At 45.4% G+C, this 10,984-nt stretch overlaps 1 long non-coding RNA gene across 1 annotated transcript; it reads left to right on the top strand.

Annotated features, from left to right (window-relative positions):
• Nucleotides 1–4,271: 4,271 nt before the first annotated feature.
• LOC121133685 lies at nucleotides 4,272–8,929 on the top strand. Its single transcript, XR_005870642.1, has 3 exons — nucleotides 4,272–6,032; nucleotides 7,091–7,163; nucleotides 8,351–8,929. It is a non-coding gene; the product is annotated as an uncharacterized LOC121133685 (long non-coding RNA).
• Nucleotides 8,930–10,984: the final 2,055 nt, after the last annotated feature.

Genomic DNA, 10,984 nt, shown 5'->3' with positions numbered 1-10,984 from the left:
AGGCTAGGGCCTTGTTCATGAAGTAGCAATCTCATACCCAGGGCGAGCTCGGTAAGAAACCCTGGACTGGCTGCCTCTCCCAGGTTGTTCATGAAGAGTAGCAAGCAGCTGGGGTTCTCCAAATGGGATCACAGCACAAAGCAGTTGGAACAACACATTGACGTACTAGGCAGCTGCACAAAGGCGGAGAAATTGTGCAGGACTAGGGTGTGGTGGTGCATGCTTGTAATCCCAGCACTTGGAAGGTGGAGGGAGGTAGGAGGACTGGGAGTTCCAGGCCGACCTGACATAAATGAGACCCTATGTCAAACACAGGAGAAAAAGGAAAAAGAACTGTATGAGCATTGGTCCTAATGTCAAGAGAATCCCTTCTAGTATTCTTTTCCTGTATTTTGGGAGCTGTGTGGCAACCAAGCCCTTTAGTCTATACCCTGTCTCTCTGCTCTGTAGATAACTAGCCACTGTCAGCAATCCCAGGAAATTTTCGTAATTTTTAATTTAAAAATACTAGCTAGCCTCAGAACCCTTGGAGTTTTTGAAGTGTGGCTTGCAGACCCTGCCTTGCCTTCAGTTAAAGGGACTTGAGGCGTATGGTTACAAGTCACCATGAGCAAGGGAAGTCACTTTTCTGAACTCAAAATAACCATCTGTGGGTTAACTTGGTCTTTAAGATGAAAGCCATACCTTTTTGGTCAGTTAAGACGGGCTTGCGACCGTCCAATCAAGATTTGTATGTTCCTTAAGTACCTTGAAAATTAATATCTAGCAGAAAAGATAACCAAATGGAGGTGGGGGTCACTTAGAAGAAAGGCGACACTCCGCAAGAGTCCCTCGAGTTCACAATAAAGGGAAAGAAGGCACCCAAGCCCTAAACTTCACCCTTAAAAACTAATTTGTGCTGCCAAGAAGAGGCGGGACCCATGAGCTCCCGACAGCTCGTCTCAAACAGCAACAGCCAAAGAAACACATTTGCCTAGGGTCATGGCCTCCTGGCCCCTGAGTAGCAAGTTCCAAGTTTACTGTTTTTCAAAGCCTCGGACCTGCTTTCCCTGGTCTGTTTTGAATTTCCTCTTCCTTAAAGTGTATTTATGTTTCTCCTGTTATGAGCTGACAAGAATAGCTCCTAGCGAATCTGCTTCCGCTCAGGCCCTAACGTCATTTACTTAATTTCTTCAAGTTTTCCTTTCCCTTCCATTACACCAGATGGTCTTACAAAGGGGGTGGAGAGGGAGAGAGGTGGCCGCTTTAGACTTTATTAACCAACCAATGACTACACCAGCCAGCCACTGGCAAAAGGAACAAAAGCTATTTAGTTCTGAGTGGCTTTTCATTTACCCATCCTAAGAGGATGCTACGAATAGAGTTGTGTGCCGGGCAGTAAGAATCAAACCGAGAGCAAGCTACTGTCCTTTCCCTTGAGGAACTCACAGTCTAGTAGGTCATGCACACAATCACAAACCCATAGCCCAGAAATGTATAGGAGAAGTTGATGCCAACAGGGTTCACGTCTCCTGGTGAAAAGCATCTCCCAGGTTTAGTCAAAGGTGACGAAGGTGAGATTGCTGTTGACTTGGTGAACACTGCTAGGTCCCATTGAAAGACCCCACTAAAAAGTAAGGAGGGTTTTTTATGGAACTGTGGAGTTTGTTTTGCCCACAGATCACCAGGGTGCCTCCAGCTATAGTCCATGAGATGGTTTTGTTGTTATTGTTTGATCATTATAAGGGAAGATGAGGCAGAGTGGCAGAGGGTCCAGAGAGGTTGTAAAGTGAGTACAATGGGAGAAACTTCTTAGTCCATGGGTTCTAAGGGAGACCCCTACCCTCATGTACTGTATACACTATAAGAAAAAGACTTGATACATATTGCTCAAGAGGCAGATTGGTCTGTGGTGGTGGTGGTGGTGGTGTCCAGAGCCTGAAGGCTGGGACCAGGATGGTGAGTTGGTGACACCCAAGTTTTCCTGGCTGATACCAATACCAGTCAGATAGCCTGATCTGTACACACTAAACCAGACAGCGGAAATGACAATTTCCTTAATTCACTTACAATTTTTACACCATGAGTCTCACTATGGATACCTGAGATAAGCCATCTGTCATGCCCAGCAGTTTGGGGTCTCTGAGGGGCCGTTAGTCCTGCCCAGTGAATAATACCTCAGGCAACGGCTGTCTGTCATAGCAAAATATGCTGAGCAAGTGGTTTTATGCTCTGGGATGGAATCTCCGGGAAAGAGGGACAAGGCTAGTCACTTGAGATACAGCCCTCTGGGAAAGAAGGCTGTTGGGAAAGGAAATCAGAAGCCACTACAAATTCAGGATTCTAAGATGACTTCTAGATCTCTGTTGTTGTGTGTGAGAGAAGGAAAGGGAATTGGGTACAAGGCCCATACGAAAAGGCTGTTAAGATCACACAAAAGGAAGCTATCCAGACTGAGCTTGGACCAGTCAGGGAAGCCCTTCAAAGGAGAGACTGGAGAAGTCCAAAGCATGTGACTTTCTCTGCCACTGACCTTGAGGAATCCTGGAGTGTAGAAGGTCCCATGTCAAGGAGCAGGTGACCTCAGGGAGCTGAGCCCTGCAGCCTCATGACAGCAAGGGATTGGATCCTGCTAACAGCTGGAGGGAGGAGCTTGGAAGAGGTGTAAGCTGGCGGGACTTGACTTCATAGTTTAGCTTCCTAAGTCTCTGGGCCAAGACACCCAAGCCAGCTTCAGGCATACATTAAGTCTTGAGGCAATGAGCAGCAAGTGTCCTAGAATGCTGATACTTGGGTTGGCTGCACTTCAGTTGATAACAACAGAAAAAAAAAATGGAAGTCGTATCTATTTCCAGATGTGGCATTGATCAGAATGTATACTGTACGAGCTTAGTAACATTTAGACAAAGTGGAGGAAAGAAACCAGAATGTCATAGTTGTTTCTAATATAAGGCACCCTGGTTTTTAAAATGCAACAAAAAATATTTGCTTGGCATTAAACAGGACTAAATTTTTTTTTACAAGCCCTTTCTTTCAAGTACGACTATGCGGTTCTCCAGCCACTGGGTCTCGTTAAGGGGAGGTGTCCAGAGGACGAAGTTAAACAGCAGCTTACTCTAGGTCACAACCCAAGACTGTGTGGACTCACAGTCCAGGGTTTCCTTTTCTGGCTCTTTTGCAGTCTGCATTTGAGACCCTCTGGGTGGCTCTTGGCTGGTTATACTTTTCCTGTACTGTGCAGTCATGAGCTGTGACTGGAGATCTATGCTGCGTCTTAACCACAAGACTTTGGAACAACAGTGCTCTGTGCAGTCATGAGCTGTGACTGGAGATCTATGCTGCGTCTTAACCACAAGACTTTGGAACAACAGTGCTCTGTGCAGTCATGAGCTGTGACTGGAGATCTATGCTACGTCTTAACCACAAGACTTTGAAACAATAGTGCTCAGCTCTGAGGAAGAAGAATCCTAGCGTGTAAGATGCACGCAGAGTGATGGGTAAACGCACCCCAATTTATGAGGAAATGAACCCTATGGCGGACCTATCCAAACTCACCCTGCTAGGAAAGCCACAGAGCAGGGACTCGAACTCCGGTCCTTGTGGTTCTGAACCTGAGCCTCCTTAATGTATTGGTGTTTGGGTTTGGAGTTCTCTGCATTTTAGACTTCACCAGTGGACAGCATGCAACTACAGTCACCCTGACGTAGCTTGCCTATATGGTCCTGTAACATAAGAAAGCTGGGCACTAATCTTCTAGTTGCTGTTTAGCAACCAGCATGGGTGAACTTTGGCAGTGCTGGCCAAATTCTTCCATATCATTAGTTTCTTGAGTGACTCCTTGCTGCCTCTTGGTTCAGGCCGGAGGTCTGGACCTTTTGTTCTTGTACCATTTCGGCTCCCCCCCCACCCCGCCCATGCCTTTTGAAATAGGCCCAGTTCTCGCTATAATCTGCTCACCTACCAAGAAACACTAACTTGGGTCTGAACGCACCCCAGTGGCTGCCTTAGGTGCAGCTTGCTGATTCAGGTCAGGCCCCTGAGGCTCTTTGCCTGGAACTCTCTTCTGCCTGAGCCTCCCTAATACAGTGTGTGCAGCACATTCTTGGCGGCCTGGATCTTCTTGCCTAACAACTTCTGATTTTGGATGTCCCTTCAACTCTTGTTTGAAAAGACATTTCCTGCTGTTGACAAGATTCCTGTGTCTAGCTCACCCCCAGACTCTGTTCTCACAGGGTCGTATCTCCCACGCTCTCTGCAGTGAACCCATCTTGGCTCTTCAAAGGTAGCATGAGACACTGCCAAGGAAAAGGTTATATACTCTTTTCGAGTCTTTGGTTTACTTTTGACATGGCAAATGTTGGTGTATTTTTGCCATCTCAGCATTCACGAGGCTGAGAGACAAGGGGATTGTGAGTTCCAGTCCAGCTTGGGCTACATAACAAGACCCTTTCTCAAAAATAAAACCAAAACACCATTATTTAAGTAAAATATGCTCACAGAAATATTCGGCAGTCATTAGCCACTCAGGGGACATAGGTTTCGGAACACATGGCCAGTGATTCCTTGTAAGTTTGTCTATACTTCTCCCCCGAAATTAACCCCTCTACTCCCGTGTAGCACGATTGGTTAATTTTCACCTGTTTCTGGGTGATATACAAATGAAAGTACTCAGTATATATGATTTTAAATTTTTAAAAATTACTGTGACAAATGTATTTGACATAAGAATTTACCATTTCTCTATTTTGAGCATATAGTTGGATGGTACCAGTGTACCACCTGTCAAGCAACACTTCTCCATTCTCTCTCCTTTTAGTCTCTGACCACTGCCCTTCTACTTTGTATGATTTTTGGATATTTTAACCACACTGTATATGCAGAGTCATGCATTTGTCCTTTGGTGACTGTTTTGTTTCACTTAGTATAATATCTCCAAGGCTGCAGCATGTATAAGGATGACTAATATGCCTTTGGCTGTCACACACTTCATTTACACACGTGTTAGTGCATGCCTCCATGCTTTAACTGTTACAGTACCGCAATGTACATGTACAAATAGCTTTTCATGACTCTGGTTTCAGTTCTTTTTCCTAGACACCCCAAAACAGAATTGCTGCATCATATAGTAATTCTGTTTGTAAATTTTAAAAACCAGACCCTCACACATATGTGAAGGGGCCTTGGAATTGGTAGAGAATACACACAACCAAATTCTCAGCACAAAGGAGAGTTATTACCCAAGAGCAGGGGGGCGGTGACTGCCTTTGAATGAGGCACAAACAGCAACAGATGTGGCTGCAGAAGTGGTTTGTAAGGAGAAAAAAGGGGAAGACTGTGTTAGAGTGAGTTGGTAAGTCCTGATTGAATGTGTTGGCCAGTATAGTCAAATGATAAATTTTAATTGCTGGACCTCGGTGTTTTCATAACTAGACCCTGGAGTTTTAGTCAGGCATAAGAAAGTAGCCAAATAAGGGAATAGACTTTGGTGTCTAGCTTTAGGATTGTAATCTAATGGGTTAGCATCAGAGGCAGCAGGCCAGAGGGCAAGGCTTGCCATGCTCAGGCCCGCTGGAGAGTGCTGCAGTAGGGTCAGATGATCCAGGGCAGTGGTACCAAAACTAGTCAGTAGGGAAAGGAAATGTCTTCTGAACGGATGGTGATGGGAAATACTCAAGAGCGGGAGGCAGAACTCTCACCTAACATACATGCACGCACGCGTGCACGCACACACACACACACACACACACACACACACACACACACACACACTGACTTGAGAGAACCATCCAGTGTTTAGAAGGAAATATGGAAGAAAAGCTCATGCTGTTGGATTCAACAGGGTCAAAACGCACAGTGTTGAGCAACGCATGTTAAGATGCTCATCACTCGTGGTCATTGACGATGTGAAGAACAAAACTCAAGGAGATACCACTTCTCGCCCATTCGGAAGTCTCCTGTTAAGACCAAAAGTAAATGACGTTGAGAGAGAGGAGAAGCTGGACCTCACATGCCCCGCAGTAGAGATAGAAGATGCTGCAGCCTCTGCGGCCCCGGTACGTATTCTTGGGTCTGGTTGATTTCACTCCAATTGTGTTTGTGTTCATTCCAATCGTGTTTGTGAGATTCAGGGATGTGGCTTCATATAATTACATAGTCACCATATTGAATACTATTGTGAGAAACTATTGAAAGGTATTAGCTGTGTGGATTGCTTCCAGTTTGGGGTCTGGATAAATACAGACCATTCACTCCCCCCCCCATGGGCACGCACACACATAGACACAAACACACACACACACACAACACACTTATTATAAACATGCAAACGTATACCAGAATATATAGTAGCATAGTTCCCACATACCTGTCTTACTAGCCTAGGCAATTATCAATGCATGAGCCAGTCATTTCTTTTCTACAGTAATCCACCTCTGATTGTTTTGAAGCAATTATTAATAGCAGAAAAATCACTAAATATTTCAATATATATCTCCAAGTGGTAAGTTTTGCTTTAAAAAAAGAAGCCCACAAAATGTTTTCATCTAAAAAATTAATGTAATATTAGAATCAGATGTCTACTTTTCCTTTACATTTAGACTGATATACACAATTTTTTTGTAGTTGTTTTCCTTAGATTTACAGATTCATCCTCCACCTGTGTCTTTGTCACCTGCAAATTTTGTTCAAGTAGACCCTTTGTGGTGTACAGTTTTCTGGATTGTTGATTTTCCCGCTTGATCCCCAGGGCATTATTGAAACTGTGTCCTTGTTCTATTTTATGTGTTGTTTAATTTGTTGTTCATTTTTTAAGTTTTTTCACATATTGTGTCTTGTGGTGTGTACAAGTGTGTGCGTATGTGTATGCCCGTGTGCATGCCTGTGTGCGTGCATATGTGTGTGTGTCACAGTAGACATGCAGAGGTCAGAGGACAACTTACCAGAGTAACTTCCTCCTCCCACAATGTGGGTTCCGGGGATTGAACACCGAAAGGCGTGGCGCCATCATCCCCCCAGTCTGAACTGGCAGATGTAAGGCTTTCTGTGAACAGACAGACTCTCCCCTTCCCCATCTTAAATGATGTTGAATTGTTTTTTCACTTTATCTTTTAAGGTTAAATGTATATGTGAGTTACTATTTTAAATCAAGAGAAGCCAGTCAGCCTAACTGAGGAGTTTCAGGCCAGGTAAGAGGCCTTATCTCAAAAAACAGGACAAAACCGGGGTAGGTGGACCAGATGCAGAGGCACGGATAATGATTCACGGGACTAGGCTCAAATACAGGTTAAATACAATTTATTTTGGGGAGAGGTCACTTACACAAGAAGCAGATGGCCACCATAGGTTCCCGCTCTAAGGATTCGCACTGGCTGCTCCCTGTGACCCAACCGGATGCAAAAGAGAGCCACCTGCCCTGACCCCAGACCTAAATTCACTCCCTGTCACCTCCTCACCTGTGGCCATGCCCAATCGGGTATGGTCAGCGGTACAGGTGAGGGAGGGGTGGATATCTCACTACAGATGTGACTGGAAGAATGACACTAAAAACTAACCTCAGACCTCTATATGCACACACACACACACACACACACACACACACACACACACACACACACTGGTCTGCAGAGGTTGGGGAGGGATGGAGCACAAAAGATACCCTCTGAACAGGACAGTAACCCTGTACACATGAACTCACAGCAGCTGTGGTTGATTGCCTGCACAAGACCTGCACAAGATCAATCCAGTTAGCATCACAGCATAGATTGCAGAGGGGTCCAAGAACCCCTACCCCAGGGGAGGAACTACTGATGGTTGATAGCTTCCGGAAGGAGGCAAGTCCATTTTCTTCAGGGCCGTGCTCTCTGATATGTTAGCTATGCTCTATGGACAGCACAACACCCATGAGTCTTTGGGAACTACAAATTGTAGCAGGGAGGAATTAGGGGGACAAATGGTGGTGACTATATTAAATAAGCTACCACTTCAGTGGAGCCACACATAAGTAGAAAAACGTGCCTGCTTCGTTATCTAGTCAAGGATCCACCTGGACAGGCTTTCTAGTTCAGACATTTGCTCTCAATGAAAGGAAGCCTTGCCATGGTTTTCTGAATTGCAGGGTGCTATGCCTGTCTAGGAAGTATGTTCCGTCCTTATTTCCTGTGGTCCATAGAGTGTGTGTAGGCTATTGAAACAGTTGAGATCAAAGCAAAGAGCATTATTTGGCTGAGTCATGGGTGCTTCTGTCTTCCCTAGGGCCCTCTAACACCACCCCTCCCCCCCCAGGTTAACAATCCACACATCCTTCCCACATCTAGATAAGCCACGGAGAAACAGGTAAGGGCCTGTTCATGTTCGTTTTCGTCATGTTTTACAGACATGAGATGTGTCATTCAGGCTCCTTACAGACAGCTTTCTTCAAGTATACCTCACAGAGCTGGGCATTGGTGGCGCACGCCTTTAATCCCAGCACTCAGGAGGCAGAGGCAGGCGGATCTCTGTGAGTTCACGGCCAGTCTGGTCTACAGAGCGAGTTCCAGGACAACCTCCAAAGCTACAGAGAAACCTTGTCTCAAAAAAACTAAAAGCAAAAGGATACCTCACAGCTATTTCCGTGTCAGCACCGTGGCTCCTGCTTAGCCTTCAAGAAGCTACACAGCACAAGGCAGCCACTCCAGACTTCAGCCTCCACTGTCACAGTGTGGGGCCACTTTTGAATATTTTTGTCACTATAGCCACTAATGGCAAAAAATCATAACACTTAAGTATTTAGTATTAACTGGTGTATTTACACTTCAACTTGAAATTAATTTCCAATACAAAGACACAAAAACGTTAGTGATTCAAGAAAAATTGTGCAATCTGGTATTGCTGTCAATAGAATACAAAGCGTGTGAGAAAGTTGATTACCACTCCCGAACAGAGTTTATGATGAAATGGGGCCAATAAAAATGATATGCACTAAACAATTCATGAATTATGCATGCGTCTTAATTGTGGATGGCAACATCGTAATCTGTCAGGAGGATTCGATTAGACCTGGACTCCCTATTTTGCCCACATGCAAATCCATGACTACTGAGCATGCTTCATTGTGGTGTTGTGTTGCAACCTTTGTTAAGGCACAGTGACAGGACCATTTATAGCTTTGGTTGCTTAGATGTATGGTAAGTGGACAAATGTCTGGGAGGAGCTTATCCACTCTCTGTCCCAGATACAATCGTCCGCTGCTTTGTTAATGTCCTGCATTACCACTTCCCCAGCCAGACGGTGGTCTGATTCCAAGGCATGCAGGAGTGCTCAGAGGTCCTCTGGGGGTTCTGGTTAATATGGCTGATGTGTTCTCAGTGGACAGACTAATGGGGAAATAAACTATGTAAGCACCGTCTGAAAGTGAGTATGGGAGACTGGAGCATCTTCAAGGGAGAAAAGATATGTTGGATAGCAGAATTGACGCTGGATTCCAATTTAATAATATACATGTGTACAATGCATATTTATATAGAACATACAACATAGTCTATAAAACAGTTTTTTATATATACTTAAATGTACAGTGCCTTAGATACATGCAATACATATGATTTATAAAATCGGAATCATAGGTAAGTGGTAATTTGAAAAACAACGAATAAGACGGAAGCATTGATTCTGATTCTTATTGAAAGTCTTTGCAAGAGGGCGGGCAATGTTGGGGGAGGGGAGGGGGCGATCTAGCTGGGGTCTCAGGCATGTTGACTGAGAAAGGGAGGAAAACAAGCGTCTTGAAAGAGAAACAATGGTGTTAAGGTTCAGTAGCTTCAGGCTCCTCTGAAGTGGACGTGTTGGTTTGTGTAAAGCCCGGGCATGTCAAGAGGGGAGTCCAGTTTCTGAGCTAGCAACTTAGCTAACGATGGAGCAACCAGCTGGGGCATTTGCCTTAGTTTGTTAGTCGAGCGGGTGAGTCACACCAGATCGCATCAGCCTTCTGCTTTGCCAGGGAAAACTCGACTGGACCACCCCAATGCGCAGATCCAGGATGCTGCAAGCACACGTAGGAAAGCGCCTTTGCCTGAGGGTGTTTTTCTGACCCTTCTACGTCAATCTAGAAAATTCCCTGAAGTTTGTCATTTTGCCCACAGCACTCTCACACCCCCGCTTTTCATGACCTCACCTCCAAGATGGCATCTACGACTGCCAGGAAGGAACCTGCTGTTGGCAATGCTAGCTAGAGCCTGGGGGAAGCAGAGAAGCCTCTGACCAGATCCTGCAAGGAGATTACCTTCTAGCACCATCTTAAGAGTCATACTCTAAGCATTCAAAATGGACCATTTTTAAAAGTCAACAGGTCTAGCTCCTTGATCCACCAGGTTATTAGAACGGTTCCTCTTTGAGGAAACAATGAACCTTAGGGGTTCGGGAGATGTCTCAGGAAAGTACTTGCTGAGCAAGCATGAGGACCTGAATTTGGACCCACAGCACCCATGCAAAAGGGCCTGTGTAAATGGCAATGCACAGCTCTGTGTGCCTGTAATCCCGGCGCTGGGGAAGTGGAGACAGGAGGAGCCCCGGGGCTGGCTGGTCAGTCAGTCAAGCAAACTCCACGTTCGGTGAGAGACCCTATCTCAGAAAGTAAGGTGGAGAACGGTAGATGAGGCATCCATGTTGACTCTAACCTCCACATACACGCACACAGTCATACTACACAAACACGCATGTGTGTGTGTGCGCGCGCGCATGCGCACACACACACACACACACACACACACCAAATAGGTTTAATGGGGACTCAGAGTTGAACAAATGATGGCAACCCAAAGAGAAACTCAAGGCTCTCCTCAGCTGTAATGAAGAATCTTCTATGTTCCTGTTTCAATTACCCTCCCCCACCTCAGCTTGCAGCAGCAAATGTAACTTTGAACAATTTGAAAGCAAATGAAGAGGAATAAAGTGGGGTAGAGATAAAGGCGCTAGCCCGAGGGTGAGAAAGGTGGGCATCCCAATGATGACAGTTTACACGGTCACCAACCCA

This window comes from Mesocricetus auratus, unplaced genomic scaffold (assembly GCF_017639785.1).
Source record: "Mesocricetus auratus isolate SY011 unplaced genomic scaffold, BCM_Maur_2.0 Super-Scaffold_100023, whole genome shotgun sequence".
Lineage (NCBI taxonomy): Eukaryota > Metazoa > Chordata > Mammalia > Rodentia > Cricetidae > Mesocricetus > Mesocricetus auratus.
Note: the sequence above shows the minus strand (reverse complement) of the source record. Positions and strands in the feature narration are given on the sequence as shown.